The 17,039-nt window shown below is 36.4% G+C and overlaps 1 long non-coding RNA gene and 1 pseudogene across 1 annotated transcript; both read right to left on the bottom strand.

The window, feature by feature from the left end:
* Positions 1-17,039, bottom strand: part of LOC109067077 — a 99,892-nt pseudogene that overhangs the window by 9,668 nt on the left and 73,185 nt on the right.
* Positions 9,244-9,922, bottom strand: LOC122136182. The gene is made up of 3 exons (XR_006153990.1): positions 9,867-9,922; positions 9,620-9,706; positions 9,244-9,306 (listed from the first exon to the last, which is right to left on the bottom strand). It is a non-coding gene; the product is annotated as an uncharacterized LOC122136182 (long non-coding RNA).

The raw sequence follows: 17,039 nt of genomic DNA, 5'->3' as shown, positions 1-17,039 counted from the left end.
AAAGTCAAGCATCATAGTGACGGACGAGTGGAGAGATACAAGTGCAGACTTGTGGCTAAGGGTTACTCACAGAAGTATGGGTGCTGACTACGATGAAACTTTTTCACCCGTGGTACGTTTTAGCTCAATACGTACGTTGCTGTCCCTTTGCAATCCAGAATAACAATGAATGTGCATCAGATGGATGTGGTAACCGCATTTCTAAATGGACACCTGGATGAGGAAATCTATATGGAGCAACCAGAGGGATACATCAGACCAGGAGAAGAAAGTTTGGTGTGCAAGCTGAAGAAGTCAATATATGGACTGAAGCAGTCCCCTCGCTGCTGGAGCAAAACTTTCACAGAGTTCATGAAGAACATTGGATTCAAACAGAGTACATCAGACCCATGTGTGTTCGTGAGATCTCAACAGGAGCTGGAGATATTAGCTGTGTATGTTGATGATCTAATTCTGATCACAGAGTCGATGGAAAGCATGGAAGAGCTGAAACTTGCTCTTAAGAAGCGCTACAAGATGAAGGACATGAGAGAACTGTCCTACATCTTGGGAATCTCTGTCATCCAAGACAAAGACAAAAACTGTGTGTTTCTTCATCAGAAGCATTACATTGAAGCCGTTCTTCAGAAGTATGGTATGCATGATGCAAACCCTGTTGCAACTCCAGCTGATGCAAATGTAAAGCTAAAAAGGGGACGATGGTGTCAGCAAGCCTGTGAACCCAAGTACTTACCAGTCTATGGTTGGTAGTCTACTGTATGCTGCGATGGCCACACGGCCGGACATAGCACAAGCTGTGAGCGTTGTGTCAAAGTTCAATGCAAATCCAAATGTTTCACATCTGACTGCAGTGAAGAGAGTTCTACGGTACTTGAAGGGTACACTGAATCTCGCTCTCAAGTATGAGCGGTCAGAGTCTGGAACTTTGGTCGGTTTCTCAGATGCTGACTGGGCAGGAGACCAGGACGATCGTCGCTCTACAACCGGAAATGTGTTCTTACTGGGTGGAGGAGCGGTGAGTTGGCTCAGCAAGAAACAGTCAACTGTTGCTCTTTCAACAGCGGAGGCTGAGTATGTTGCACTTAGCCAAGCAGCTCAGGAATGTACCTGGCTTAGACGACTACTGAGTGATCTTGGAATGGATGCTACTCCTGTGGTCATCCTGGAGGACAACCAAGGAGCCATTGCAAATCGCAAAGAATCCAGTTGATCATTCAAGAACCAAGCACATTGACATTCGCTACCATTACATTCGTGAATGTGTGCAGAATGGACAAATACAACTGCAATATTGTCCCACAGATGACATGAAGGCTGACATCTTGACCAAACCATTGGTGAGGCAGAAGTTTGAGTATCTTAGGAGTGAGATTGGACTTTGTTTCATTTAATTCTGTTTAGTCTGATCTTAAAAGGGCTAGAATGTGTTTAGTGTTAAATATGTCACGGTGTAAACCAGTATTTTACATGGCATAATTTTTTTTTGGTTAATATAATTTACTAAGAAATGGCTTAGTCCTATTGTAAAATTAAGTGGGAGTGTTGTAATATAGTAATTTGCCAGTAGGTGTCACTGTTGTATTGCCATGTAGTTGTGTCACTACAGTTCTGTTATTCATTCTTCTTCTTTGTTTTTTTCTTCTTCTTCGTTGGATATAATAAAGAGCACACCTGTTTGTGATATTAATAAACACAGACTCACAGTGTACAGTGATATTAACAGGATGATAGTTCTCTCCAGATTCAGACTGACACCAGTACACTCCAGTGTCTGATGTGATGATGGAGCTGAATGTACATGTAGATCCTGTTTGTGATGCCCAGCGTGATGAACAATCTTCCATCCCCCAATGGTCTGTGTAACTTCTCACTCTCCATCTATCAGAGTTACTCTGGTCCTCACAGCTCAGAGAGAGAGAGACAGATGTGAGGTGTTGAGTTCTGCTGGGACTGATGATCAGAGAGACTGGAGGAGAAACACCTGAGAAGACAATTACAGCTGTAACGTTTGAAAAATGTGCATTAAAATTCTCTCTTTTAAAGATGAACTAATCGATTAAGTCCTGTCTGAACTCACCAGTGACCCATACTGGCTGTTTGTTGCTGTATGATGTCTTATATGCTGGTTCTCCTCTCTCTGCTCTGCACACATAAACTCCTGTGTGTTTTACAGCAGCAGAACTGACAGTGTAGTTTCCTCCAGCTCCTCTACTGCTGTCTGAGAGCAGTTGATATTGATTGCCGTAGTCTGTAAAAAGTAAGAATGTGCAGTTGTCACTCAAAGAAGCATTTCTACAAAATCTTTAAAAGGTGATATAACACTCCACTTCACATGAAGCACATTATATCTTACCTGATGAAGCAGTTAGAGTGTACCAGCTGAATGTCCAGCCTGTAGAGGAGCTGTAAACCTTACAGATCAGAGTCACTGAATCTCCTTCAGCCAACCACTTCTGTGGAGAAACACTTAAAACTGCTCTGGGAACTGAAATTAGGATTCACTCATTAATAACATGTTAAAGAAATATTCCAGGTTCAGTTAAGATAGTGAAAGTGATTGGAGCCAACCTGTAAACATTAAAATACTCACTGTATCAGTAGAATAACATTTTCTGTAAAAGGTTATGTCCAATTTTACAAATCAATAAATCAAATAAAAAAGTACAAACCAATTCCCCTATATCTATTATAGCCACTTATTCAGTGTTTTATCAATAATTTTCACTGAGCTCTCAGAGCAGTTCATTACGTGAGAATAAATACTTGCCGTGTATTTTCACTGCTAATTATACTAATGCTAGTGGAGCTGTTATCTGATGCATGTGTGAATTTAAACTGATTTTAGTTCTTTTATTTGGTCTGCAGTGCAAAGAGATAAACTGATTTATCTGGCGATACAGTCAGTGATCACTGATCTGTCAGGCTCATTTCTTTTGGTGTATTTACACATGGACCATCCTACCATAGGGTTTGCAAACTGTCTGTGCAATTTAAAAATTAAATATTAAAATATTATCAAAACATTAATTGAGATGTTTTTGATTACTCCCTGTAGATTAAGCAAAATAAAATTACAAATCAACCTGCCAATAGTTCACATTTATTACCAAATATAATAATAATAATAAAAAAGAAAATATAGTTATTTCATTATCATGAAAACTGAGAAAACTGAGAACATAGTAAAAAATATGGCCTAAAACACAGAAAAAAAAATAAAAATGTGCTTAACTTTCAGAAAAAGCATTTTCATTTGTCAATACTCAGGAGGGTCAAATGAAATACTGAGTTGTTTTATGTTCTGATCATTTTATATGAGGTTTCAACTCATTCATAACACTCCTTTTCTCAGCCAGTTTGTATCAGTTAGTGTACAATCACACATATGAGATCAAATATATTAAACAAATTCTCTCACCTTCAGTGTGTCCCAGAGTGGATGTTTGAAATCAAACACTAAAACACAAAGAGAAAAGCTCACTACAGTGTGAATATGGAGCTAATAAAATGTGTATTATACATCAAACACATATGGGTATATTCTCTTTCTCTTGTCCAACACCATAATTTTTACACTCAAATGTTTCTCAGTTTCAGAAAAAAACTATTTTTCTTCTAATTTGCCTAAAGCTAGTGGTGCCTGTATGAGTGTTGATGACGATCTGGTTAAAATACTGATCACAAAAGTTAAGATTTAAGAACAGGGGTTTCCTCAAATTTTAAAGGGGTCATATGATGTTGCTAAAAAGAATTTTGTGTATTTGGTGTAATGAAATGTGTTTATGTGGTTTAAGGTTTAAAACACATTATTTTCCACATACTGTACATTATTGTTTCTCCTCTGTGCACCTTAACATATTGTGAAGCATTGTCCAGCCGAGCGACGAGATAAAAACATAAAACCCATTATAAATGTGATATAAACATAGTCGAGTTTTCTTTTGGAAGACAAAAACAAAGTAGTTTTGCTTTCTCAACGAAACAGCGTCACACACCACGGCCTTGAGTGAGCAGAGGCGGGCGGCTTGAGAACGGTGCGGCAGGTGGATTCTATGAAGGAGTGTACCTTGGTCTTGCAGCAACCACATGTGACGACCCCCAGCTGGCCGATTCGGCGATTCGGCGATCCACAGTGCAAAGTTGATGTATCTCCTCAGCGACCAGCACGGATCAGCTCCAGGCATGACGAAGCGGATATCGTCCTCTTTAGGAAGGCCAAACAAAGTGGTTTTAGCTTTCACAGTGAAACACAGTGTCTATAGGACATGGCGGCGGCAACAACAATACTACAATGAGAATAAAAGGTACGCCTTCTTTCTTTGCGTGAACATCTGGGCGGCGTTATGTTCATCTTCCCACACATACTGACATAGAGATGTGGGGGCGTGTTAGAACGAGTCGTTTCAGTGGGGAGTGAACGAGTGTTAACTTTTATAAAGAATATCTCTTTGGATTTGAGACTTTAGTCTTTGCAACTTCACAGATCTTCTTTATTCACCAAGAGCTTGTAACACTCCAAGAGAAAGGAAACTTTGAAATCACATCATATGACCCCTTTAATAAGCTTGATCTATCCAGATTGAGTTTTGCATGGGTTTCAGTTTTGTGTGAGACCTTCATATGAGGCCAGATAAACATTAAAATGTCTGTTTCATATTTTTATAGATTTCCTAATCATGGCAAAAACTGTTTAGAAAACAACAAGCCACAGTCTGATCACAAGCAGAGAAATAAATGTATAGACTCTTAAAAATACACTCAAACTTTCACTCATATATCATGAACTAGGGATGGGTTACTATGAAGCCCCAAAAGGGACATGATGATGATAAAATATAAAATGGGAGAAAAAAATTTGGTTTGCTGACAAAATGTTTGCTTTACCCTAAGAAACTTTTGCAAGAGAATGAAATGTTTTTGTGAGCAAACACAAAAGCACTGAATTATAATTTTTTTTTCTCTTGTCTCATATTTCCCATCACAATTTCCTACATACTCTGTAGGATTTGAAATTTTGAGAGGAATTTTCAAAGAAAAATCCAAGAACACTAAAAATCATGTATCATTTTTCATAATATAAGAGAAATCAACATCCACTGAAATACACTGAGAGAAAAAAATACTCACAGAGCACAAGAGGAAGTTGACTGAGCTCCATACTGACTCATTATGAGAAGAGGTTAAAAACACAGACTACGATACAAATAAACAAACCAGTGAACAGCTGCTGACCTCTCACACTGGTTAGTGACACTGAGCTGAAATAGACCAAACTAACCCACAGATCTAATCTCTGTCTCCATCAGGCCTCTAACACTTGATGGGGCTGAGACTTTGCTGAAATATAAATATAATTATGATCTCGCTTGCTCTTAGCTAAATTAGCTACTTATAGATTCAAATGATTCTTTTAGTGCCCTTAAAAGAGAAACAGTTGGGGGGAAATGATTATTTATTACTATCAGAAGTCTGTTTCAGTTTCTGTAAAATGTAAGTATTTTATTCACATGGAAACTAAGCACTGTAATTTGTAACACAGGACACAGGAAGAAACAACAACACAGCAGCAAAACCCTGACAAAGGCACCTTGATGCCAAATACAAGAACACAGCAATAGCCTACACATGCTATTCCATTTACTGTGTATTTACAAAGACTTTTAATGACTTTTCACAGACTTTTGGAGCCATAAATTTAATCCAAAAAATCGTTCAACACTGAATCGTTCAACACTGTAAGCAGCAGTCAATGCGATCTATAGTAAATCTAAATAAATCACTATTGTTTTCTTTCCTCAGAATAATATGGGCCACGGCAGACGTGAGTCAATATAATTGAGAGAGTGAGGAGGGTGAAAGAGGAAGTACTTTATAAAAAAAAAATAAACTTAGACGCATTTCTAGTTGATGGTGCCATGATGCCATATAAGCCACATACAGTGTGAAGAGAAGCTTGTTTCTTTTCTTTTGTTTTTTAAGTACTTCTTGTGGAATCATACCGTTAGTAACACTTAACACATGAAATTTTTAATCACTGTTGCTCATATTTGGGGTTAAAGGTTTTTTCACAGTTGTGTAAAGTGAATTACATGTGAATTGGGGTTTGGTTACCCCTTGGTAGAATTGTGTTCAGCACCCCTGTTAAAACTTGACTGCCTGTAATAAGAGGGTCATGGTTCTTTTGCTATTTTTGTACAGGTCACACATTAAGACACTGCAAGAATTTTTTAAATTATATTTAAAAACACATTGGTCCTTTATTTACGACAACATCAACAACTACAAAAAAGAAACATGAAAAGTTACAAATATTATAAATCTACAGAGCATTGCAGTGCAACAAGTCTTCAGATTTACACTAAGGAATAAGGAATATACATGCTTACAAATTACAGTTCATCTGGTTGCAATGTCAAGCAGGCAAACATCATCACTGAGCCTTATGCTGTAAAGGTTTCTCTGTATTACATATACAGAGAAAATACAATAATAAAGTACAACAATATATATATATATTATTAAAATACTTATTCTTTTATGATAAATCAATTTAGAAAAGCATCATAAATATGCTGATAAATAGCAGCAACCTTCCAAAACTTTATGACCAGCTAGTTACTGTGTTGTCTGGCCTAAGTGTGGCATTTCATTTTTTAATAAAGCATAATTATAAATATCAAAATGAGGAAATAAAATGCCCAAGGGGATTATGTGTGCTCAACTGAAAAGGGAAAGGGATGTTTTTGGGAAGCTCAGTGAAGGCTGAGCACAGAGGGGTAAGAAGAGGGGAGTGGATGACGATCTAGGGGTATAACTAGGGAAGCACCGAAATGAAAATTCTAGGCCGAAAATGAAAATTTGTGATGTACTTGGCCGAAAACAGAAGCTGTTTTTTAATAATTATTTATTATTTTAATAAATAATATTAAATATTTTTGTAAGAGGCTTTCATTTAACTCAATAATGTTAATGATACATAATCTACAAAATACAAGCCAGTAAAATAGCCACACATTTACTGAAAGTAAAACAATAAAATTTGACAGAAAATATTATTAATATATTAATATTAATTATCAATATAATATTTTTATTCAGTTCTATGCAACAGAATCAAATTTAACTGATTTAAAAAACAACAAAAACAACAACAACAACAAAAAACTAATTATCCAAATATAGTCCTACACAAACCTATTACTGTCATATCTGAGCAGATCATAGCGGAGAGCAGATCAGTGAACAAGAGGGTGGCGTCATTTTACCAGCATTTCCAGTACAGCTGTACTACAGTATGTTACAGGAGTTTTTCAGGAGGCAAGTGAGGAGTCGGTGGATTTCAAAAAGTATATACCACACTGATCCAAATCGGTAATTACCTTCAAGTGCAAGCAGACACAAGTGGCTTTCTCGCTACTGGTATATTTGAAGTCTTCTCTCCAAATCTACTGTGAACACGAAACACAGTTTGATGAAATTACATTAGCTTCACATAAAACAATTACACACACAACAGACAGAATAACATTTAACAATAATATGGACAAATGAAACAAAATACTTTGTTGAATGCATGCTGGAAGAAAGGAAAATAATCTTCTTTATAAGCAATCTAATCTTCCTTATAAGTCTTTTGTGACCAATATAAGCTATTAGCAACGCATTAAAGGGATACTCCACCCCAAAATGAAAATTTTGTCATTAATCACCATACCCCATGTCATTCCAAACCCATAAAAGCTTCGTTCGTCTTCGGAACACAATTTAAGATATTTTGGATGAAAACTGGGAGGCTTGTAACTCTCCCAACTGTCAAGTAAGTAACACTATCAAGGTCCAGAAAATTATGAAAGACATCGTCAGAATACTCCATCTGCCACCAGTGGTTCAACTGTAACGTTATGAAGCGATGAGAACACTTTTTTTACACAAAGAAAACAAACAACGACTTTATTCAACAATTCCTTTGTCAACAGTCTCCTCTGTCTCTCATATCACCCTATGCTGCGTATGCTCTTCTGTATCATCCACGCCACAAGGATATTTAAGTATATATAAGTCAGTATTTTTTGTTTTCTTCACTTACAAAAAAGTGTTCCCGTTTGCTTCATATAACCCAGATTGCACGTCTGATGGCAGATGGAGTATTCTGACTATGATTTTCATACCTTTATGGACCTTGACACTGTTATTTACTTGGCAGTCTTTGTGACAGTCACAGTCTCCCAGTTTTCATCCAAAATATCTTAAATTGTGCTCTGAAGATCGAAACGACATGGAAACTATTTTTAAAAGTTCATGACAAATGTTGTACCTGAAAATCCAGGCATATGCTGCAGGCTGGTATTTTGCACTCCTCATTTGCATAAAGTTAAGCATTTCTCAAATTCTGTACTCTCTCAACACTTTCTCCATTCCACTGTCAATATCATAATTCACTGCGTGAGCCAATGTTTTTCATAAGAATCAATTGAAAATGCCCACTCTGTTCCACTCAGTCCACTCCAGTGTAAGCACACCGTTTAATGTATATTTATTTTTAGGACACAGCTAATATAAATCATAGGTACACATAAAAATTACAGTTGTAACGATGCAAGCTTTGCTTCCAAATGCCCAAAATAAATGTACAGTCTAACCACAACAAAAACACCTAAACTGCAATATCACAACTGCAAAGTGTCCAGTTTATAAACAATCCACAAACTCAAGCAAGGCTATAGAGTAGGTTTATGGAAATCCTTTAACCCTTAAACACCACATAATGGAATGCAAATATAAACACAAAAACGGATGTAAACACCCATTAAAATTCATATTAATAGAACATTGGGTCATAATTTTACACTGTGCAGAACTAAATGAATTTTTACTGTTTCCTGTAATCAGCACACGAAGGCCAGCATCACTCATATTAAGTACTGTTAAATCTATTGCCATCAAGTGCTCAATAACACAAAGATGATAAAGCATTGATGATCCTGGTCATTCTCCAGCCCTTCTCAAACTAAACTCATCAGCGTCCTGGGATTGTAAGCTTCTCTCCTCCAGGCATTTATTTAACCTGAGCATACGTCACATCACTAGATCCAGCACATGAAAATACATACATTAATTCAGAATGCACTTTTTATGTTTTTTTGTGTTTCTATAAACAGTATTCCATTTTATTCTTAGCTTCCTAATGATACTAGCAGATGCAGATTTCTTGTGAAATGTGATTGATATTTTTAGTTTTACACTCACCTTGACCCATTTCCAATTTCAGTTTAGAGTAAACGATGTCACAACTCTCAGTGTTGTTCCCTTGAAGATGCCAACAGTTAATATCACTAGTAGTTATATATTTCCAACAGTGATATGAAATACATGGATAATTATTTTATTTTAAAATGATTACATGTTAAAAACAAATTAACTCTAAATAAACTTTGTAATATCTGCATGAAATGGTCTTTATGGATCAGAATTTTCACAGTGAACAGACACAAACAGATGTTTCGGAAAATACTTTTGCGATTTTTGCTATTATTTAGAGTTGTGGAGAGAAGTTTAAATCAAATGGAGCTACTGTTATGATGATAAAATCAACAGAACAGAGACTTTTGTTTCTGTTTACCTTTGTTTTCTTTCTTTTTCATCTGTTTTTTAGTAGATTTGTGTTCAATCTCAGCATAGGTGAGATCACTAGGCCCACTTTCACTGTCTACAATGAAACATAGAGAAATTAATAAAAAAACTCTGTTTATCTTGATTATCTCTGCAAATATCACAGTGACACATTTTGATTTCAAATTTCTTTAGAAAATAACTTTGTTTCAATAAAATATTATGACATTAAATACTTTAAATGACTTCATTAGTACCTGTATTTATGTCTTTCTTAATTGTTGCATCAACAGAGTCATAAATATGGGCAGTTACTGTAATAAATACATGAATTAATTTCCAATAGATTTTTTTTTTTAAGTTATACCTAAGTGTCTTTCATCTCAGCTTGTAGAGCTGTATGGATATTTATTTATGGTTAATACTGCAGGTAAAGACTGACCAGACAGCAGTGTGTGTTTTTCCCTCGTCACTCTGGTTCTGCTCTGATGTCTGACTGCTTATATGGGGTCAGTAAAGAGAGAGAGAGAGAAAAAAAAGTCTTCTGATCTCCTTATTTAAAAAATAAATGGCTAAATTAAAAAAAATGTATTTTTGTTTTAAATCTCTTTCATGCATACATGTATGAAAATTACACTGTTTTAGTGACATGTTTTGAATTATTTATAATATTATGGTTGCAAAATATATAGTAAGCTCCCTCGCTGTCTGCTGTCTTTATAGGCTGCATCCTTACAGAAATGGAAACTGATAAATGACTAATTTGGAGTGCTTTACATATTGTATTGGTGGAAAAAAATGGAGGACTGGACAATCAATACAAATAACATGAATATTTTCACCATCGATTCTCAGTGTGTGAATAAATTACAAGCCTACATTCCAGGCCTGGGAGAAGGGTATAACTTCAGCCTGGAGACCTCTAAATGGGGGTGGAAACTCCAAAACAGGGTGTGACTTCCTTCCGTTAAGTGTGTTCCACTTGATGCAGTGCTGCACAGATCAATATGTGTTTGACATCTAAGTACAGTGAGAGTGATTAGCAGATGGCTCCATATGATTTCGGACCACCCTTGCGCTAAATTGATGTCATACACCAGGGGTTCTCATCTTTGGCCTTCAAGGTTCATATTTATAAAAGTGAAAACTGTGACCCTGACTACATGAAAACTACCCAGAAACCTTCTAAAGCTAGCCAACATACCAGCTTAATCACGTTGGCAGACCAGCTAACACCAGACAACCAGCTCACACTGATGTAGGACGGCAGCTCACAAGGTTTAGGATCAGAGGTAGTGTCTGCAAATGTGCCACTGAATTTTAATATGGAAGAAGATGAACCTCTGTTTTTTTCTGTAGCACCACAGCAGGACTAAGAAGACAATGATCAAAAATGTGACGGTCAGTCCTGCTGTCACTCCAATTATCACAAAATCTAAACCATCACATATATCCATCCCTTAGGAAGCTGAGACAAATACAATTTACATTCAGATTAGTGCTGTAAATGATACAGGCACATTTCAGTAGTGTTTATAGTTCTTATAGTCTCACCTCTGACTGAGATCCAGCTCTTGGGTGACTCTCCTCTCTCTGAGTGTTTGCAGTAGTAGAACCCCTCATGTGACTTTTGAGACAGTAGAGAGATCATCTCTGTAGTTTGGTTCTGGATGAGTGATCCATCTTTATAGAAATCAGTTCTGAGGTTTTGTGGAGTTGAATGTTGATATAAACAGCGTAGAGTCAGAGTATCTCCTTCAGTCACAGGATGAACAGGACTCTCCAGAATCACACCATCTACAGAAACAGAGGCAAAATTAACTGATGGCAAATGGTAAGACTATGAAAAATATGTTAACAAAAAATAAAGGTTTTATATTTTATGATAAAATAGATTTTTTTTTTTGTACAGCCCTGCCAACTGAGTGTTTTTTTGCCCACTGATGCGTCCTGCACCTAATCAACCTGCTTTATGCATTGATTGTAAACTGCCAGTGAAAGAAAAAACACACAGACTCACAGTGTACAGTGATATTAACAGGATGATAGCTCTCTCCAGATTCAGTCTGACACCAGTACACTCCAGTGTCTGATGTGAGGTGGAGCTGATTGTACATGTAGATCCTGTTTGTGATCCCCACACTGAAGATGAACAATCTTCCAGCTGTTCTCTCTCTGTGTATCTTTTCACTCTCCATCTATCAGAGTTACTCTGGTCCTCACAGCTCAGAGAAGGAAGATGTGAAGTGTTGAGATCTGCTGGGACTGATGATCAGAGAGACTAGAGGAGAAACACCTGAGAAGACAATTACAGTGCTTTAGAAATGTTTAAAAATAGTTTAAGCATGAAATCTCCCTCTTTAAATGGGTTCAATGGTTTTTTTTTTTGGCCTATTTAATTTTCCGTCAGGTTCAGTAATAAAAAGAATTTTAATGATAATATTAGTAAACATTTGTGTTCCATACATAGTCATGCTTCAGTTTTTAACTACTATTTCCTCTATTGCGAATTGGAGAGGAATTTTTGAATTTTGAAGCTGATTTCATAGTACATCATAGATCTCAAAACATCAAGAAAACTCAGATTCCTCTTTATATGACTCTAGAGGTATCATTTATTGCATCATACAACACACTCTCATACATTCTTGTTTTTGTCAGTACTGTCTCAATCCTATCTCCCCTGTTTGAACTCACCAGTGACCCATACTGGCTGTGTGTTGCTGTAGGTTGTTTTATAGGCTGGTTTTCCTCTCTCTGCTCTGCACACATAAACTCCTGTGTGATTTAGAGCAGCAGAACTGACAGTGTAGTTTCCTCCAGCTCCTCTGCTGCTGTCTGAGAGCAGCTGAAAATGATATTTGTTGTCTACAAAACATGAGAATTCATGTAGATTTCACATTAAGGAGCTTTTGCTGTATGTTTTTACACTTATAAATTATGTTTGTTGGGGTAACTCAGTGTATTCAGTTTAACTGAAACAGGGCCAGATCAAAGCTCATGGGAGTTATGGGCACCAGTACATGCACATAAAACCAATTAATAAAACCAGTTAACTGAGTTGTTACCATGTGAAGCACATTATATCTTACCTGATGAAGCAGTTACAGAGAACCAGCTGAATGTCCAGCCTGTAGAGGAGCCGTAAACCTCACAGATCAGAGTCACTGAATCTCCTTCAGTCAACCACTTCTGTGGAGAAACACTTAAAACTTCCTGGGGTCTGTCTGAAATTGAGAAATCACTTATTAATAACAAGTAAAGAGTGTGTATGTGAAGAGATGATCAAACTTACCTGATACTTTCAGTGTAACTGCATCACTGTGTTGTGAGGTGCGTGATCCTCCTCTCTCTGCTCCATAACAGGAGTATTTACCTGCGTCAGACTCAGTAACAGGACTGAATGTGTGTTCCTGTAGTTCACTGAAAACACTGCCTGAACCATCTTTATACCAGCTGTACTGCCAGCTAGTGACTCCTTCACCATCAATGTCACATCTGAGAGTGACTGTGTCTCCTCTGAATACATGTTTAGGTTTTATGGTCACTTTGGGTTTTGGTCTTTTTCTGTGCAATGACAACAATTTACAATTTATAAAAACTGGAGTACAAAACATGCTAAATCAGGTTAAACTGTTGTTTTCTATAGCTATTACAGTGAATTATTTAGGCTTATGTAATCATTTGTGCAGTATGTATAAGTAAATAAGGAAATACACTTGCCGTATATTGTCACTGTTACTGGTTCACTGTAATCTGTGTAATATCCTCCTTTTCGTGCGCTGCACCTGTATTCTCCTCCATCAGAGACTTTCACTGAATCAATTGTTTTAGCTGCAGCTTCAGTAGATTCAGTGTTTGAGTTTTTACTCCAGAGAAACTCCCCTCCATCCCATGACCGGTCCATCTCACATCTCAGAGTAACTGAGTCTCCAGTGAACAATGAACTCTGTGGCAGCACAGTCAGAGTTGGTTTGGGAATATCTGTCAATAAAATGATTAGTAGCATGAGTCGTGAAAATATTTCAGCAGAAGATTTTATTCTCTCATTGGTAAACATGGTGTATGAGCCATTTAATGTATTTGTTATTGTCAATATAGCGACACTTGCTGGAAAATGTAGTGAACTAAGCTAACAGTTACTCTACATTAAATGAAGCCTCACTAAACTAAAGCTACTGTTTCTGGGAAATGTAGCAAGCTAAGCTACAGGAACATGGCAAAAGTAGTTTACTACATGTAAGCTATTTAAAAATAAAATAAAACTGACAGTCAAGCAGACAGACAGGCATAATAGTTCAGTTTAATTGTTTCTTCAACAACTGTTCTAAACCAATTTGGCATCAAAAATCAATATCATGTACAGGGCCGGATTTACCTCCTATTGTGACATAGGCAAAATAATTTTTTTGCTGTCGGCTGGAAACGCCCTATTGGTAGTTACTATTGTGGCTTTATTGTATAGGCTACAGATACATTGGTAACACTTTACAATAAGGTTGTATTAGTTAACGTTAGTTAATGCATTAGTTAACATGAACTAACAATGAACAACACATTTGTTCAGCATTACTTAATTTTTGCTCATGTTAACTTATTCGTATACTAATGCATTAGTTAACATAAACTAATAATGAACTAACAATGAACAACTCAACTGTTCAGGATTACTTAATGTTTTGTTAATGTTAACTTACACATTTACTTGTATTATTTTTAGTTCATTAGTTAAAATGAACTAAAAAATAATAACGCATCTGTTCAGCATTACTTAATCTTTGCTCATGTTAACTTATTTGTATACTATGCGTTAGTTCATGCATAAGTATGAACTAACAATGAACAGTGTCGATAGCTTTATTTAATAAGCTTTATTTGATTATATACAGTATGTACACATACGTTTATTTAGCAGCTAACATACACAAAGAATATACAATACTAACGCAGCACTGATTTGGGCTATTGGTAAACTTGGAAACCATCTAAACAACAACTGAAAAATATTTGTAGACTGTTTATTAACATGACTTACTACTAAAAAAAATATTTAAGGGAATTAATTTGTGAACATTATTGTAATGTTTACACTAGTCCAACATTTACTGATGTGTCACTAATATTTGTAGACTGTTTATTAACACGATTTAGGCATAAAAAAAAAAAAAAAGATAGATTTTACAGGTTTGTTCCTATAGTGTGACAGCCGGGGTTTTTTTATTTTTATTTTTTTACAGTGTATGGTGACAGCACACCACACACTAAAAGATTCCGTTCACATCAAAATCACAAATCACGACTGTAAATCCGGGAAATCTCGCGCGGACAAATGTGTCTTTAGAGTAAACCAATGGCGGACGACTTACAAGAGGAAATGGCGATTATAATATTTGGATATCTTTTTACCCAAAGTTCGCGGGGAAAAAAATTAAAAGGTCTGGATGAAGTCGTGAAGACGGTGTGAACATGAACTTTATATATTACAGCGCGAGCTGGGGGAGATTTCCGATGGAAATCGCTTCATTCCACGTGACGATCTACTGAGCGCGCGCACATTTGTTCTCTTCTCAGGGTTCGGCGGTTAAATCGCCCGCGGGAACAGGATGGACTGGACCTACAAAAGCATCGTCTGATGGAGTGGATTAACTGACTTGGAAAGCGGGATAGAAATGGTCCTCTTGGAATACTTTTCAGTAAATGCTTTATTAATGGTAAGTCAGGTTAATAAACAGTCTACAAATGTTAGTAAAACGTTAGTTAATGTTTGACTAGTGCACACTTTACAATAAGGTTCACAAATTCCCTTAGTAAATGCTTTATTAATGGTAAGTCATGTTAATAAACAGTCTAAAAAACATGAGAAACATTATCAGTTGATGTTTAGATAGTTTCCAAGTTTACCAATAGCCCAAATCAATTCCCAAATGAGGTAGTATTGTTTATCCATTGTGTGTGTTAGCTGCTAAATAAACTTATGTGTATATACTGTATGTAGTATAATTAAATAAGGCTTATTAAATAAAGCTGTCTACAGGCATAGTTCATTGTTAGTTCATGGTTACTACTGCTTTAACCAACGTTAACTAATTACGTTGTTAATGTGAATAAAAGCATTAGTATATGAATAAGTTAAAATGAGCAAAGATTAAGTAATGCTGAACAGATGCGTTATTAATTTTTAGTTCATTTTAACTAATGCTTTAACCACAACGTTAACGAGTTAATCTGTTAATGTGCAGAGATGCATTAGTAAATGTGTAAGATAACATTAACAAAACATTAAGTAATCCTGAACAGTGGAGTTGTTCATTGTTAGTTCAACGTTAACTAACACAACCTTATGTAAAGTGTTAACGTATAGTTCAAATATATTTAGACTTTTTGTAAGTATAAGTATACTTAAATGTCATTTTGAGTATATTTTCTAAATAATATATAAAGCCCATTTCTGAGAAGTACATAAAAAAGTAAACTAAAAGCATACTTTCATATTTTTAGTTTAAAAGAAGTATACTAATAGCACACTTGAATAAACTTCTTATTCGTAAAGGTGGATAAGGGCAACATGCTGTTGCCTAAACTTCAAGTACTGATCATATGCTGTACTGCATTAAAGGGGCATGCTGCACTTTTCTGCTGCTTATTGAAGAAGAGCACCCCTTTGCTGCTTCTCTTCTTCTTAAAGGGCATGCTGTCCCAATCTATGCTATATCAGAAGGGCTTTGTTTTAAAGCTACTGGTGTTAAGGCTTATCTAGTGTCAGTATCATGCTGTTGCTAGACCTGCTTGTTGCTCTAAGCAAGTGGTTTTCAAACTGGTCCTGCAAGCACCCCAGCACCTCACATTTTGTATGCCTCCTATCTGACACACACCCATTTCAGGTCTTGCAGTCTCTACTAATGAGATGATGAGTTGAATCGGGTGTGATAGATGAGGGAGACACAGAAAATGTGCAGTGTTGGGGGTGCTCGCAGGACCGGCTTGAAAACCACTGCTCTAAGCTGTTGGCTGTTACTGCAAGTGCTGGTAACCGGGCTACTTGCAACAGCAAGAAGCTAATGTTTAAGCTGTTGTTTAACGCCATCTAATTTTTCTTGAAATATGCTTGCTGCTTAAAACTTATCTGGTTATTTGGAATGCTATTTCTTTAGGTTTCTCTGACTACTGCAACATGCCGTGATTAAGCAAGCAACATGCTTGTTGCAAAGCTACCTAGTGTATTGGCAAGGATTTTGTCTATGCTCACGCAGGTTATCAAATTAAGGACTTGTATCACAATGAGCGCAAATGTCAAATGGAGGCGACAAACCTGTAAACTTATGAGCTGATTAATGAGTAATATGCTGTTTTTATAAAGTTTTTAAATGGATGCTAAAACTTTAGGCCAGGTAGAATCTGCGATCTCTAAACCAGTTCATTTGCGTCAGTGT

This window comes from Cyprinus carpio, chromosome A3 (genome assembly GCF_018340385.1).
Source record: "Cyprinus carpio isolate SPL01 chromosome A3, ASM1834038v1, whole genome shotgun sequence".
NCBI lineage: Eukaryota > Metazoa > Chordata > Actinopteri > Cypriniformes > Cyprinidae > Cyprinus > Cyprinus carpio.
Note: the sequence above shows the minus strand (reverse complement) of the source record. Positions and strands in the feature narration are given on the sequence as shown.